The sequence below is a fragment of the Pseudophryne corroboree genome, chromosome 8, assembly GCF_028390025.1.
Source record: "Pseudophryne corroboree isolate aPseCor3 chromosome 8, aPseCor3.hap2, whole genome shotgun sequence".
Lineage (NCBI taxonomy): Eukaryota > Metazoa > Chordata > Amphibia > Anura > Myobatrachidae > Pseudophryne > Pseudophryne corroboree.
In genome coordinates, this window is record NC_086451.1 from 243,271,884 (window position 1) to 243,287,031 (window position 15,148).

At 45.7% G+C, this 15,148-nt stretch overlaps 1 protein-coding gene across 5 annotated transcripts in view; it reads left to right on the forward strand.

The window, feature by feature from the left end:
- LOC134947663 (mitochondrial ornithine transporter 1-like) overlaps positions 1-15,148 on the forward strand; it is a 199,123-nt gene that overhangs the window by 174,607 nt on the left and 9,368 nt on the right. The gene's annotated exons all lie outside the window — the stretch shown is intronic.

Here is a 15,148-nt window from a genome sequence, read left to right on the forward strand (position 1 = left end):
GGGACACCATGTCTCGCTCCATCCACCAACGCCACGTTGCACCACAGATTGTCCAGGAGTTGCTTTAGTCCAGGTCTGGGAGGAGATCCTTCAGGAGACCATACGCCACCTCATCAGGAGCATGCCCAGGCGTTGTAGGGAGGACATATAGGCACGTGGAGGCCACACACACTACTGAGCCTCATTTTGACTTGTTTTAAGGACATTACATTAAAGTTGGATCAGCCTGTAGTGTGTTTTTCCACTTTAATTTTGAGTGTAACTCCAAATCCAGACCTCCATGGGTTAATAAATTTTATTTCCATTGATAATTTTTGTGTCATTTTGTTGTCAGCACATTCAACTATGTAAAGAACAAAGTATTTAATAAGAATATTTCATTCAGATCTAGGATGTGTTATTTTAGTGTTCTCTTTATTTTTTTGAGCAGTGTATATATATATATATCTACGTGTACCCTGCACTCTCATCAGTATAGTTTATCCATAGGGTCCTCCCAGTGAATGTCCACAATGTAAGTGGGTCCACATATATATATATTCACAGTTTCCAGGGGGATGGAAGGGCACTCTCCAATAAACAATATCTCCAAATGGTACAACAAAATTTTCTTCAGGTGTATTTATGGCTCATAACAGTCGACGTTTCGATTCATAAGCTGAATCTTTTTCAAGACAAGCCAACATCTTATCATTGCATATATCAAAGCTGGTACAACTGTATAAAAAACAAAGAACAGAAGAGAAAACACTGGCTGAGTCTCACGGGTCCACACGATAAACCATCTATTAGAGAAAAGCTCCACCAGTTGAAGAAGAGAAAGAATAACCTCCAAAGAGCCAACCCATACTGATGGTGAGTAATACCAAGTGAGGTTAGAGTAAAAGTGGACACACAAAGCTAGGGCACATAACCTATGCTAGATAACAAGTCCAATGGTGCAGATGATAGTCCATATAACAACAGGTCACAAAATATATTTAAGGACAAAAAAATCCACAACTAAACAGACCCTTGTGAGTGCACTACATAACCACAAGAAGAAAGGAAAGTGGCAAACTTGGACTCTCCAATAGTAGTGGGATGTTTCCATAGATAATGGTATCGGCAATATAAAGAATGAAACACTGTAAATACAACACAAGTAGTTCAGTGTTTACCCTCAGACTAATAGTCAAGCACATCCAATAATGACACTATTTACTCCTAGGTTTCAGAACCCCAAGGGTGACTTCACACGGCAATCTACATAACTGTAACAACACAGATGCAAAACGCTCTAGACATCATACTAATCAGCATAAGGACAACAAAGCAACAAATATATCCAGGAAGCAGATATGTCCCGAAAATACTCACAGGAGCCAACTTGCCAGCATCTAGGGGAAACCACATTTGATTCCCTTCTCAGAGGGCTCTCTTATAGTGGTCAGACCGGAAGTGCCATAGAGCCAGGTAGCCAAATTTATTCATCTGTAATACTTACAAAAGCATAAAAAGACTACCATATACTGTAAGTCATAGCCAAATTCCACATTACTAACTGCTCACATCACTAATGCTCCTGTGCTCCCGCGCTGTGAATACGGCGGTAAAGCACCCAGGGTGAGTATTATATTATATATAAAGTCTAACACTACACCCTCAGCATGACAGAGCCCAGCTCCCAGCAGCAGGACTTCCTCAAACCCGTCAGCTCCTGTGTAAGTAGCGACCCCCCCACGCTATAATCCGACTGTGGTGTCTGTCATTTTGACAGGCTTTTAACTAGTTTACTATAATTACTAATTTTAGCAGACCCTTTGCACAGTATTTTGTAGACTTTTGGACTGTGGCAGAAATACAAATGTTTTTAGAAGTAAAAACATTGCATCAACGTAGTGCTACTTTCACATTTTTTATTCTTCTAAAATATCGCACTTTTAACCCTTAGTCAAGGATGCCTGAATAAGGGTTTATTGTGGACCAAATGGGGATTTGCATTGTACTTTTTATTAAGCAACCTATCTACCAAGTGTTGGGGGAAAAAAAAACAGTTTGTTTTTTTAAAAGTAGGAATCCTGCTTGTAATATTAATATTGTGAATCATTCCTATATATGGAAACCTTGAATAACCATGTTTTAATGCTTTCTAACATTAAGACTCCAAAGTTGCTAGGCTCTGGTATTATTTATTTGGTTATGGTATAATAATCAGGGCTGGATTAAGGTTGGTGGGGACCCAGGGCAACGGAGGTTGTGGGGGCCCCCACCAGTAAAGTTGCTGGCAAAGCAGCCCACCACCACACCCACACACTTACTGGCCTGGCTGCAGAGACACATACAGCCCCAGTGTCCAGCGGCACCGCACTACAGTGGAGGAGCTCTAAATAAAACTACAGCTCCCAGCATCCCTTGCTTCCAACACTAAGGGCTGCTGGGAGCTGTAGTTTTATTTAGAGATGCTCCACCGTGTAGTGCTGTGCCGCTGGACACCGCCGCTACCCCAGGACAGCGGCGCTAACCCTGTTCTGGCGGCGCTGTCCCCGAACCAGCAGGGGACAGCGCCGACAGAGCACACACTGTCTTGTGGGATCGTGGAGCCATCCCACAAGAGTGTGCATGGTGGAGCTCCTCTGCGGCCGCTGTTAATTAACAGCTGAGCTGCCGGACGGAGACTCCTCTGAAGCAGTGTGTGGGGGCCACGGGATGGCCGCCCCTAGTTTTATCCGGCTCTGGGTATAATAGGTTGACAGTCAAAAGGTCGACGTGAAAAAGGTCAACACAATGAAAAAGGTCGATGTGGAAATGGTTGACACTTAAACATGTCGACATGAGTTTTTCATGTTGTTTTGTTGTCAACTTTTCGCTTCCAGCACATGGAATCCCAATTGGTTTACCGCGTCCAGGGTCGGACTGGCCCACAGGGGTACAGGGGAAACCTTGGCAGGCCTCACTGCCTGAGGGCCCATCCACTCTTCTAGGGATCAGGTTCCAGCTGTGCACTTAAATTATACATATGTTACATTATAGTGCACAGAACTGCGGTGTATTGTCTGCATTGCTGTTCTGGTGCATTACCATGTATGCTCTAGCAGTATTTCATATATAAATTTATAAAAAGACACAGACCATGCACTCTCTACTGGTTACCCAAGCATATAAGGTGACTGGTGGTATATGGTGGCTGGCCACACCCCTAAGTATGAGCCCCTATCACTGCATTCCCCCAGTGGGCCTTCATACTCCAGTCCGACACTGACTGCATCCCCTCGCAGCTTCAGGTTACCATTCCCAATTGTAATCCACGTGGATGGTATGAAAAAAGCTGAAAGAAATAAAAATAAATCCAAAAAACTCATGTAGACCATATGCTGCGTCGGTCATTGTCATGTTGACATTTTTACATGTCGACTATATGTATATCGACCATTTGTATCGACTGTCAACCTATTATTTTACATCTTTCAATAAAACCAATTTTTTAATGCTTATTATTCCTATTACATCTAAATATATGTAGATAGACTAACCATATTAATACATACAATGTACACTCAGTGATAGATGAAATTGTAAATAAGAATAAAAAGTTAATGTTAAGCTTTAGTTCTATTTACTACTTAGAATTAAATAAAGCTGAATAATGGAAAATGCAAAAGTTCTTTTCAAAGAAAACACACACATCACGGCTCCGCCCCCCGCTTTACAGTGCCCAAATTACCGCCACTGGCTGTAAAGCAGGGGGCATTATCACACCGCCCACCTTTCCTCTGTGAGCAGTGGTGAGATGGGGCTGGGGCAAAATGCAGGAGGCCTGCCTACTTTTCCAGGTGACCAGGAGTGCCACATGATGTTCCGGAGCCTCACGGCCATTCCGGTTGAGTAGGCATGTATGCTGCAAACACCTCCTGTTTCTCTGACTTGACATCCATGCTCAGGATACACAGAGTTGCAGCTGCCGCTGGTAAGGAGATTTACAGCTTCTAGACAGCAGCATTGGTTTATTGTATCTGTTTCATTGAATTAAGGGGCATTTACTAAGCAGTGAAAAGAGCCCATGGCAACCAATCAGCACTGAAGTAACATCTATAATTTGCATACTATAAAATGATACAGAGCTGCTGATTGGTTGATGGGGCAATATCTCCACTGGCTCACTTCTCTGCTCTTCCCCGTGGGTTGAATGTCACATCCTCTGATCATACGTGCAGCCCATATTATACATTGAAATCGTATGCACAGTGGGGATCGTTCCGAGTTGATCGCTAGCTGCCGTTGTTCGCAGCGCAGTGATAAGGCTAAAAATCTGCATTTCTGCACATGCTTATGCACCGCAATGTGCACGCGCGACGTACGGGTACAAAGGCATTTGTTGTATTGCACAGGTTCTAGCAAAGTTTTCAGGCGCACTGACGGTCGCAAGAAGATTGACAGAAAGGGGGCGTTTCTGGGTGTCAACTGACCATTTTCAGGGAGTGTTTGCAAAAACGCAGGCATGTCTGAAAAAACGCAGGCGTGGCTGGGCGGGTGTAGGACGTCAAATCCGGACACGAATAGGCTGAAGTGATCGCAAGCGCTGAGTAGGTTCAGAGCTACTCTGAAACTGCACAAACCGTTTTTGCAGAGCTCGGCTGCACAGGCGTTCGCATTTCTGCTAAGCTAAAATACACTCCCCAGTGGGCGGCGGCATAGCGTTTGCACGGCTGCTAAAACTAGCTAGCGAGCGATCAACTCAGAATGACATGTTTTATGCACATACAATGCATCGTACGATTTTGAGTGACATTTCCCTGGACTTTTTTTTTTTCTTGTGAGGCTCACAATCGTCGTCTAACGACAGGTTATTAGCACATTGTGTGTCACTTATGTACGGGGCTGCCGGGGAGGGGTGTGGTTCATTAGATCGACATGCATTAGGTCGACATACATTGGGTCGACCACTGAAGGTCGACATGGTCATTAGGTCGACATGAAAAAGGTTGACACGAGTTTTTTGACTGTTTTTGGTGTCGTTTTCTTCGTAAAGTGACGGGGAACCCCCTATTAGTGCACCGCGTCCCCTCACATGTCTCGCTTCGCTCGCCATGCTTCGGGCAAGGTGCCTCGCTCTCCTACCGCTGCACTCGGTTACCGTTCCCAATTGTAGTCCACTTCAAGTATGAAAAAGGTGTAAAAAATTGTGAAAAACTCATGTCGACCTTTTTGCATGTCGACCTAGTACATGTCGACCTTCAGTGCTCGACCCAATGTATGTCGACTTAATGCTTGTCGACCTAACGACCACCTTTCCCGGGGAGTTCAAGGGAAATCATGATACGACTTGCTCGGATGCGGGTCGTCCTGATGTATGTCCAGCATCAGACCTGACAACTCCCAATCCCTCAATGAAAATCATACCCCAGAACCGAACTTCCAGACCTTATAATCCTCAAGTGCTTCAATAAAAATACTGCGAATCCCAATGATTCCATTAGAGTTGCCATTTTAATTTCAAAACAAATCCAATTCCCAGTAAGAGCCTGTGTCATGATCACATCTGCACTCTGGGCCTAATTCAGATCTGATCGCAGCAGCAAATTTGTTAGCAGTTGGGCAAAACCATGGCCCTCATTCCGAGTTGTTCGCTCGCAAGCTGCTTTTAGCAGCTTTGCACACGCTAAGCCGCCGCCTACAGGGAGTGAATCTTAGCTTATCAAAATTGCGAACGAAAGATTCGCAATATTGTGAAAAGACTTCTTTGTGCAGTTTCTGAGTAGCTCGAGACTTACTCTTCCAGTGCGATCAGTTCAGTACTTGTCGTTCCTGGTTTGACGTCACAAACACACCCAGCGTTCGCCCAGACACTCCTCCGTTTCTCCAGCCACTCCCGCGTTTTTCCCAGAATCGGTAGCGTTTTTTCGCACACACCCATAAAACGGCCTGTTTCCGCCCAGAAACACCCACTTCCTGTCAATCACATTACGATCACCAGAACGAATAAAAAACATTGTAATGCCGTGAGTAAAATACCTAACTGCATAGCAAATTTACTTGGCGCAGTCGCACTGCGGACATTGCGCATGCGCATTAGCGACTAATCGCTCCGTTGCGAGAAAAAAATAACGAGCGAACAACTCGGAATGACCCCCCCATGTGCACTGCAGAGGGGGAGCAGATATAACATGTGCAGAGAGAGTTAGATTTGGGTGGGGTGTGTTTAAACTGAAATCTAAATTACAGTGTAAAAATTAAGCAGCCAGTATTTAAGAAATATGTAAAAATTTCCCAATTGCGCCTGTTGATGAATAAAGGCTGCTCCAATTGTTTGTTTTTCTAAAAGATAAAATTAGTTAGTAATACCAGCAATGTTAACAGCTCTTCTGTGAAAAATTGCGGTGATTGTCCAGAATTTATTACTGAAGCAGTGTGTTCACGGATTCCATAAGTATGCCTCCTAGGGTGTCCGCATCAAGTTATTGATAGCGATCTGTCCCTAAAATACCTTTTGATACTGTGGTTTTCACCTCCCGCGGCTGGTCTGCGAGTTTTGCTTCTGTGCGCGGGCACTTCCAATTTCGGCGGCTCAGCACTTCCGGTTTCAGTGTCACGTGGTCCAACGTGTTTCATGCTTAAGCACTTAGTCATGGATGTCTTGGATAGCATGGGAGGCTTTATTTATAGTTAAAAGATTGAAAAACGTTATCAGATTTAAAAACGGAAATTTGTAATCTAAAATAGGAAGTAGTTTCCATGTTTGGCGGTAACCACATGCTGCTAAATTCTTTATACTGGTATTACATGAATACATTTTTTAAAAAGGTTTTGCTTTGTGTTATAAAATATGTAGTGAAAGTATAATGTTAAATGAGGGATATTATAATTTCTCTAACGTCCTAAGTGGATGCTGGGGACTCCGTAAGGACCATGGGGAATAGCGGCTCCGCAGGAGTCTGGGCACATCTAAAGAAAGCTTTAGGATCACCTGGTGTGCACTGGCTCCTCCCCCTATGACCCTCCTCCAAGCCTCAGTTAGATCTCTGTGCCCGAACGAGAAGGGTGCACACTAGGGGCTCTCCTGAGCTTCTTGGTGAAAGTTTTAGATTAGGTTTGTTATTTTCAGTGAGACCTGCTGGCAACAGGCTCACTGCATCGAGGGACTAAGGGGAGAAGAAGCGAACTCACCTGCGTGCAGAGTGGATTGGGCTTCTTGGCTACTGGACATTAGCTCCAGAGGGACGATCACAGGTTCAGCCTGGATGGGTCCCGGAGCCGCGCCGCCGGCCCCCTTACAGAGCCAGAAGAGCGAAGAGGTCCGGAAAAATCGGCGGCAGAAGACGTTCCTGTCTTCAATAAGGTAGCGCACAGCACCGCAGCTGTGCGCCATTGCTCTCAGCACACTTCATACTCCGGTCACTGAGGGTGCAGGGCGCTGGGGGGGGGCGCCCTGAGACACAATAAAACACAATAAAAATACCTTACATGGCAAAAAATACATCACATATAGCTCCTGGGCTATATGGATGCATTTAACCCCTGCCAGAATATACAGAAAAACGGGAGATAAGGCCGCCGGAAAAGGGGCGGAGCATATCTCCTCAGCACACTGGCGCCATTTTCCCTCACAGCTCAGTTGGAGGGAAGCTCCCTGGCTCTCCCCTGCAGTCACTACACTACAGAAAGGGTTAAAAAAAGAGAGGGGGGCACTAATTAGGCGCAGTATTAAAACATACAGCAGCTATAAAGGGAAAAACACTTATATAAGGTTATCCCTGTATATATATATATATAGCGCTCTGGTGTGTGCTGGCAAACTCTCCCTCTGTCTCCCCAAAGGGCTAGTGGGGTCCTGTCCTCTATCAGAGCATTCCCTGTGTGTGTGCTGTGTGTCGGTACGTTTGTGTCGACATGTATGAGGAGAAAAATGATGTGGAGACGGAGCAGATTGTCTGTAATAGTGATGTCACCCCCTAGGGGGTCGACACCTGAGTGGATGAACTGTTGGAAGGAATTACGTGACAGTGTCAGCTCTGTATAAAAGACAGTGGTTGACATGAGACAGCCGGCTACTCAGCTTGTGCATGTCCAGACGTCTCATAGGCCGTCAGGGGCTCTAAAGCGCCCGTTACCTCAGATGGCAGATACAGACGCCGACACGGATACTGACTCCTGTGTCGACGGTGAAGAGACAACCATGATTTCCAATAAGGCAATGGAAAATGTTTACACATTTCTGATAATAGAGTACCACCAAAAAGGGGTATTATGTTTGGTGAGGAAAAACTACCTGTAGTTTTCCTGAATCTGAGAAATAAAATGAGGTGTGTGATGATGCGTGGGTTTCCCCCGATAATAATTTCTAAAAAGTTATTGGCAGTATACCTTTTCCCGCCAGAGGTTAGGGTGCGTTGGGAAACACCCCCTAGGGGGGTTAAGGCGCTCACACGCTTGTAAGAACAAGGGCTCTACCCTCTCCTGAGATGGCCGCCCTTAAGGATCCTGCTGATAAAAGCAGGAGGGTATCCTAAAATGTATTTACACACATAATGGTGTTATACTGCGACCAGCAATCGCCTCAGCCTGGATGTGCAGTGCTGGGTTGGCGTGGTCGGATTCCCTGACTGGAAATATTGATATCCTAGATAAGGACAGTATATTATTGCCCATAGAGCATTTAAAAGATGCATTTCTATATATGCATGATGCACAGCGGAATATTTGCCGACTGGCATCAAGTATAAGTGCGTTGTCCAATTCCACCAGTAAAGTGGTCAGGTGATGCGGATTCCAAACGGCATTTGGAAGTATTGCCTTAAAAAGGGGACATTTGGGGTCGGTCTTTCAGACCTGGTGGCCACGGCAACAGCTGGGATATCCACGTTTGTACCCCAGGTCGCCTCTCAAAATAAGACGCCGTATTATCAGGCGCAGTCCTTTGTTGGCAAGCGGACAAAGGGTGCCTCTTTTCTGCTCGTAACAGAGGGAGAGGAAAAAGGCTGCTGAGATCAGCCAGTTCACAGGATCAGAAACCCTTTCCCGCCTCTGCCAAGCCCTCAGTATGACGCTAGGGCTTTACAAGCTCAGGCACAGTGGAGGCCCGTTCTCAATAAATTTCAGTGCGCAGTGGGCTCACTCGCAAGTAGACCCCTGGATCCTTCAGGTAATATCTCAGGGGTACAAATTGGAATTCAAGACGTCTCCCCCTCGCCGTTTCCAAAAGTCGGTTTTACCGACGTCTCCCTCTGACAGGGAGGCAGTTTTGGAAGCCATTCACAAGCTGTATTCCCAGCAGGTGATAATCAAGGTACCCCTCCTGCAACAGGGAACGGGGTATTATCCCACACTATTGTGGTACCGAAGCCAGACGGCTCGGTGAGACCGTTTCTAAATCTAAAATCTTTGAACACTTACATACAGAGGTTCAAATTCAAGATTGAGTCACTCAGAGCAGTGATTGCGAACCTGGAAGAAGGGGACTACATGATGTCTCGGGACATCAAGGATGCTTACCTTCAGGTCAAAATTTACCCTTCTCACCAAGGGTACCTCAGGTTATGGTACAGAACTGTCACTATCAGTTAAGACGCTGCCGTAGGGATGGTCCACGGCACCCCGGGTCTTTACCAAGGTATTGGCCGAAATGATGATATTCCTTCGAAGGAAGGGAATTTCAGTTATCCCTTACTTGGACGATTCCCTGATAAGGGTAAGATCCAGGGAACAGTTGGAGGTCGGTGTAGCACTATCTCAGGTAGTGTTGCGGCAGCACGATTGGATTCTCAATATTCCAAAATCGCACCTGGTTCCGACGACGTGTCTTCTGTTCCTAGGGATGATCCTGGACACAGTCCAGAAAAAGGTGTTTCTCCCGGAGGAGAAAGCCAGGGAGTTATCCGAGCTAGTCAGGAACCTCCTAAAACCGAGCCAAGTCTCAGTGCATCAATGCACAAGGGTTCTGGGTAAAATGGTGGCTTCCTACGAAGCAATCCCATTCGGCAGATTCCACGCAAGAACTTTCCAGTGGGACCTGCTGGACAAATGGTCCGGATCGCATCTTCAGATGCATCAGCGGATAACCCTGTCACCAAGGACAAGGGTGTCCCTCCTGTGGTGGTTGCAGAGTGCTCATCTTCTAGAGGGCCGCAGATTAGGCATTCAGGACTGGGTCCTGGTGACCACGGATGCCAGCCTGCGAGGCTGGGGAGCAGTCACACAGGGAAGGAATATCCAGGGCTTATGGTCAAGCCTGGAGAGATCACTTCACATAAATATCCTGAAGCTAAGGGACATTTACAATGCTCTAAGCTTAGCAAGACCTCTGCTTCAAGGTCAGCCGGTGTTGATCCAGTCGGACAACATCACGGCAGTCACCCACGTAAACAGACAGGGTGGCACAAGAAGCAGGAGGGCAATGGCAGAAGCTGCAAGGATTCTTCGCTGGGCGGTAAATCATGTGATAGCACTGTCAGCAGTATTCATTCCGGGAGTGGACAACTGGGAAGCAGACTTCCTCAGCACGACCTCCACCCGGGAGAGTGGGGACTTCACCCAGAAGTCTTCCACATGATTAAAAACTCGACAGGTATTGCGCCAGGTCCAGGGACCCTCAGGCAATAAGCTGTAGACGCTCTGGTAACACCGTGGGTGTACCAGTCAGGGTATGTGTTCCCTCCTCTGCCTCTCATACCCAAGGTACTGAGATTGATAAGATGGAGAGGAGTAAGCACTATATTCGTGGTTCCGGATTGGCCAAGAAGGACTTGGTAACCGGAACTTCAAGAGATGCTCACGGAGGATCCGTGGCCTCTACCTCTAAGAAGGGACCTGCTCCAGCAAGGACCCTGTCTGTTCCAAGACTTACCGCGGCTGCGTTTGACGGCATGGCGGTTGAACGCCGGATCCTGAAGGAAAAAAGGCATTCCGGATGAAGTCATCCCTATCCTGATCAAAGCCAGGAAGGATGTAACCGCAAAAACATTATCACCGCAATTGGCGAAAATATGTTGCGTGGTGCGAGGCCAGTAAGGCCCGACGGAGGAAATTCAACTGGGTCGATTCCTACATTTCCTGCAAACAGGAGTGTCTATGGGCCTGAAATTGGGGTCCATTAAGGTTCAAATTTCGGCCCTGTCAATTTTCTTCCAAAAAGAACTAGCTTCAGTCCCTGAAGTTCAGACGTTTGTAAAAGGGGTACTGCATATACAGCCTCCTTTTGTGCCTCCAGTGGCACTTTGGGATCTCAATGTAGTTTTGGGTTCCAAAAGTCACATTGGTTTGAACCACTTAAATCTGTGGAGTTAAAATATCTCACATGGAAAGTGGTCATGCTGTTGGCCCTGGCCTGGGCCAGGCGCGTGTCAGAATTGGCGGCTTTATCCTGAAAAAGCCCTTATCTGATTTTCCATTCGGACAGGGAGGAATTGAGGACTCGTCCTCAGTTTCTCCCCAAGGTGGTTTCAGCGTCTCACCTGAACCAACCTATTGGTGGTGCCTGCGGCTACTAGGGACTTGGAGGCCTCCAAGTTGCTAGACGTTGTCAGTGCCCTGAAAATATATGTTTCCAGGACGGCTGGAGTCAGGAAATCTGACTCGCTGTTTATCCTGTGTGCACCCAACAAGCTGGGTGCTCCTGCTTCTAAGCAGACTATTGCTCGTTGGATTTGTAGTACAATTCAGCTTGCACATTCTGTGGCAGGCCTGCCACAGCCAAAAATCTGTAAATGCCCACTCCACAAGGAAGGTGGGCTCATCTTGGGCGGCTGCCCGAGGGGTCTCGGCTTTACAACTTTGCCGAGCAGCTACTTGGTCAGGAGCAAATACGTTTGTAAAATTCTACAAAATTGATATCCTGGCTGAGGAGGACCTGGAGTTCTCTCATTTGGTGCTGCAGAGTCATCCGCACTCTCCCGCCCGTTTGGGAGCTTTGGTATAATCCCCATGGTCCTTACGGAGTCCCCAGCATCCACTTAGGACGTTAGAGAAAATAAGAATTTACTTACCGATAATTCTATTTCTCATAGTCCGTAGTGGATGCTGGGCGCCCATCCCAAGTGCGGATTGTCTGCAATACTTGTACATAGTTATTGTTACAAAAATCGGGTTATTATTGTTGTGAGCCATCTTTCAGAGGCTCCTCTGTTATCATGCTGTTAACTGGGTTCAGATCACAGGTTATACGGTGTGATTGGTGTGGCTGGTATGAGTCTTACCCGGGATTCAAAATCCTTCCTTATTGTGTACGCTCGTCCGGGCACAGTATCCTAACTGAGGCTTGGAGGAGGGTCATAGGGGGAGGAGCCAGTGCACACCAGGTGATCCTAAAGCTTTCTTTAGATGTGCCCAGACTCCTGCGGAGCCGCTATTCCCCATGGTCCTTACGGAGTCCCCAGCATCCACTACGGACTATGAGAAATAGAATTATCGGTAAGTAAATTCTTATTATTTTTTAGCAAGGGATAAACAATAATAAAAATAAATTATTTAAAAAAAAATATTTTATTCTAAAAAAATTTAAAAATGTATACTATATTAAGATCATTTGGATGTAACGTTTTTAGGTAATCCATTTTGATTCATTTTTTATTACCTCGGCCATCATGTTTCCACCTGTCCAATTTTTATGTATTTTTTGGATTCCCATGAAGAGTAACTTAGAGGGATTCCTCTTGTGGTGTTCCAAATAATGTTGGGAAACACTGTGTGTCTGTAACCATTTCTTTATGTTGTATAGCTGTTCCGATATTCTTGTACTGAGTTTTCTCTTCATTTGTCCTACATATTGGTAGCCACAGGGGCATTCAATCAGGTAAACCACTCCTTCTCCTTCTGTATTACAGGTAATTTGGTCACGAAGTTCATACTCTTTATTTTTTTATTTGAATTTGTTATCGGTCTTGTTCCTTACTTGTTTGTTATTTTGCATGCATTACGTATCAAACCATAAAAATGTCCTTTTGTTCCACTCCCTTTTTTTTCTCCGGCAGGGTCCACATGTTATCCACAGGATAACTTTGGGATATGGTGACACGGCAACGGATTTGCACCATTCAGTCAAAGCTTTCGATCTCTCAGCATGCAATGGGCCCACCCATATACTGTATCCCCGCCTTCTGGCTAAGGCAAATCAGTTTTTTGTGTGGTGCGGCAGGAGTCGGACCATGGTCAAGAAGGCTGCTGGTCTTTTAGCAGCCCTAAGCTTGTTTTTATTTTATTTTTATAGTCTTACTATTTTTTTGAGTGCTCTTTCTAAAAAGCGTCTCATACGTAGAGATGAGCGGATTCGGTTTTACTCAGTTTTACTCTGTTCTCAAAACCGAATCTTATTGGCTCACGGGTGTCACGTGTTTTGGATAGCCAATAAGATTCGGTTTTGAGAACCGAGTAAAACCGAATCCGCTCATCTCTACTTATACGTACCTTAGAAAGAGTCGCTTCAGCAACTCCCCGCCGGGTCGCGACAATGCTTACCCACGAGTACAGTGCTGTTTCGACGGACGTCTGTATTGGATGTACTAGCAAGTCCAGCAGACGTTACCAGGCTGTGGTCTGAGCACGGGGAGAAGGTAAGGCATCAGTTCCGATTAGAGGGGGAACACGGACACAGCCACACTGTTTTGGGAGGAGACTACCAAACAGTCACTGACGCGGCTGCCACCTAGGGTACACGAGCGCTAGGCCCTAGGGATAATAGTCTCCAGGGGTAGTATGAGGCCACGATCCCTAGGGTTGATGTCAGCAGCGGGGAGTCAGACACTCCCTTGGTCGTCCATCCCCCCGGTTCATGGCTAGTTTCCTCTGAGTCTCCCGCCATGAACTGATTTCCTGCTTCCGACTGAGACACTGTGTATCTAAGAGGACCCAGTTGCAGCATAGGCGGCTGTGTGACAGGTGCGTTAGTGTTCACTTGGGCGTCTGTGTTCACTGTAGGTTCATGGGGCGAGTGTGTACACTATTAGCGTCTGGATCCACTCAGCGTTCACTAACGTATTGATCGATCCTGGAAGCGGGGTGAGTCTCCCTGTATCCCACTCTACTGAGCACGGGCCATACAGCACTAAGTCTCTATCAACCTTTGAGTACGAATAGTTGGATATGTGCCTGATGCATATGAGTGATAACTATTGCTGTTGTTTTTTTTCCTTGTGCAACTGAATACGGTTAAATCCTATATAAGGTAATGCAGTAATATGTTTCTCCTACACACTTGAAATGTATTTGTAGTTGATTATGTGCTCATATTGCTTATTATACTAATGTATAACCTGTGACTGATTGCTAGTGTGATTGCTGACTTTACTATAATTCTGTCAGTTTCTCTGTGTTTTCCGATCCTCAATGCTGGTGCAAAGCAGGGTAGGGTCGGATTGTGTGTCACTTTAACAAAATTTTAAGTGATTTACAGTCACAAATTGTGTAGTAACACTGTACAGGTGTGTGATTTATTTTTCATGTCTAAGAGCAGCAAGGGTGAGGAAATTACACTTTCCACAGCAGCACCAACACTCATTTCATGTTTGTCTTATGAAGCTGGGTTAACCTATCAGGATCTGGTTCAAAAGGGATTATGTGCAAAATGTTTTACTTGTCACCGAAGCCTCTTAAATAACCGAGGCAAGCACAGGTTCTAGTTGAACCTTCATGGGCTACTTTACACACACATTATCCAATATAGCTGAGCGGATAATGCCAGCTCCTATACCAGGGATAGGTTACCCTGTTAAACCTTACATGCAACATTCATTCTCAGGTTTATCCATCTCGGGAATTGGCAGCCTCTCAACAAAAGCAGCTGATAGGCCTGTAGTAAGTAAATCACATAGACATGATACATCTTCACAGTCTACGCATGTTTTAGATGAGCATTCATTGGAGGATGAGGACTCATTGCACTTCGGAGGAAAGTCTCAGCTCAGTGGACATACCTAAGCTAATTACTGCTATGTAAGCCATTCTATCCTTAGAAGAGGCAGCAGAGCCTGCGTTAAAAATGAAGGCAACTGTGTTTAAATGTCCCAAAACAGTTGATGGAAATTATGAGTTTGGGTTACGCCCAGTAAGAAGTTAGAATTCCAAGAAATGGAATTACAATTATCCTCGTCCAGCTGGGGACTGTTTAAAAAAAGGGAGGTGGCTCTCAAAGTAGATTTGCATGTCATAGATTAGTGCGAAAATCTACATTACTTCTGCTTTC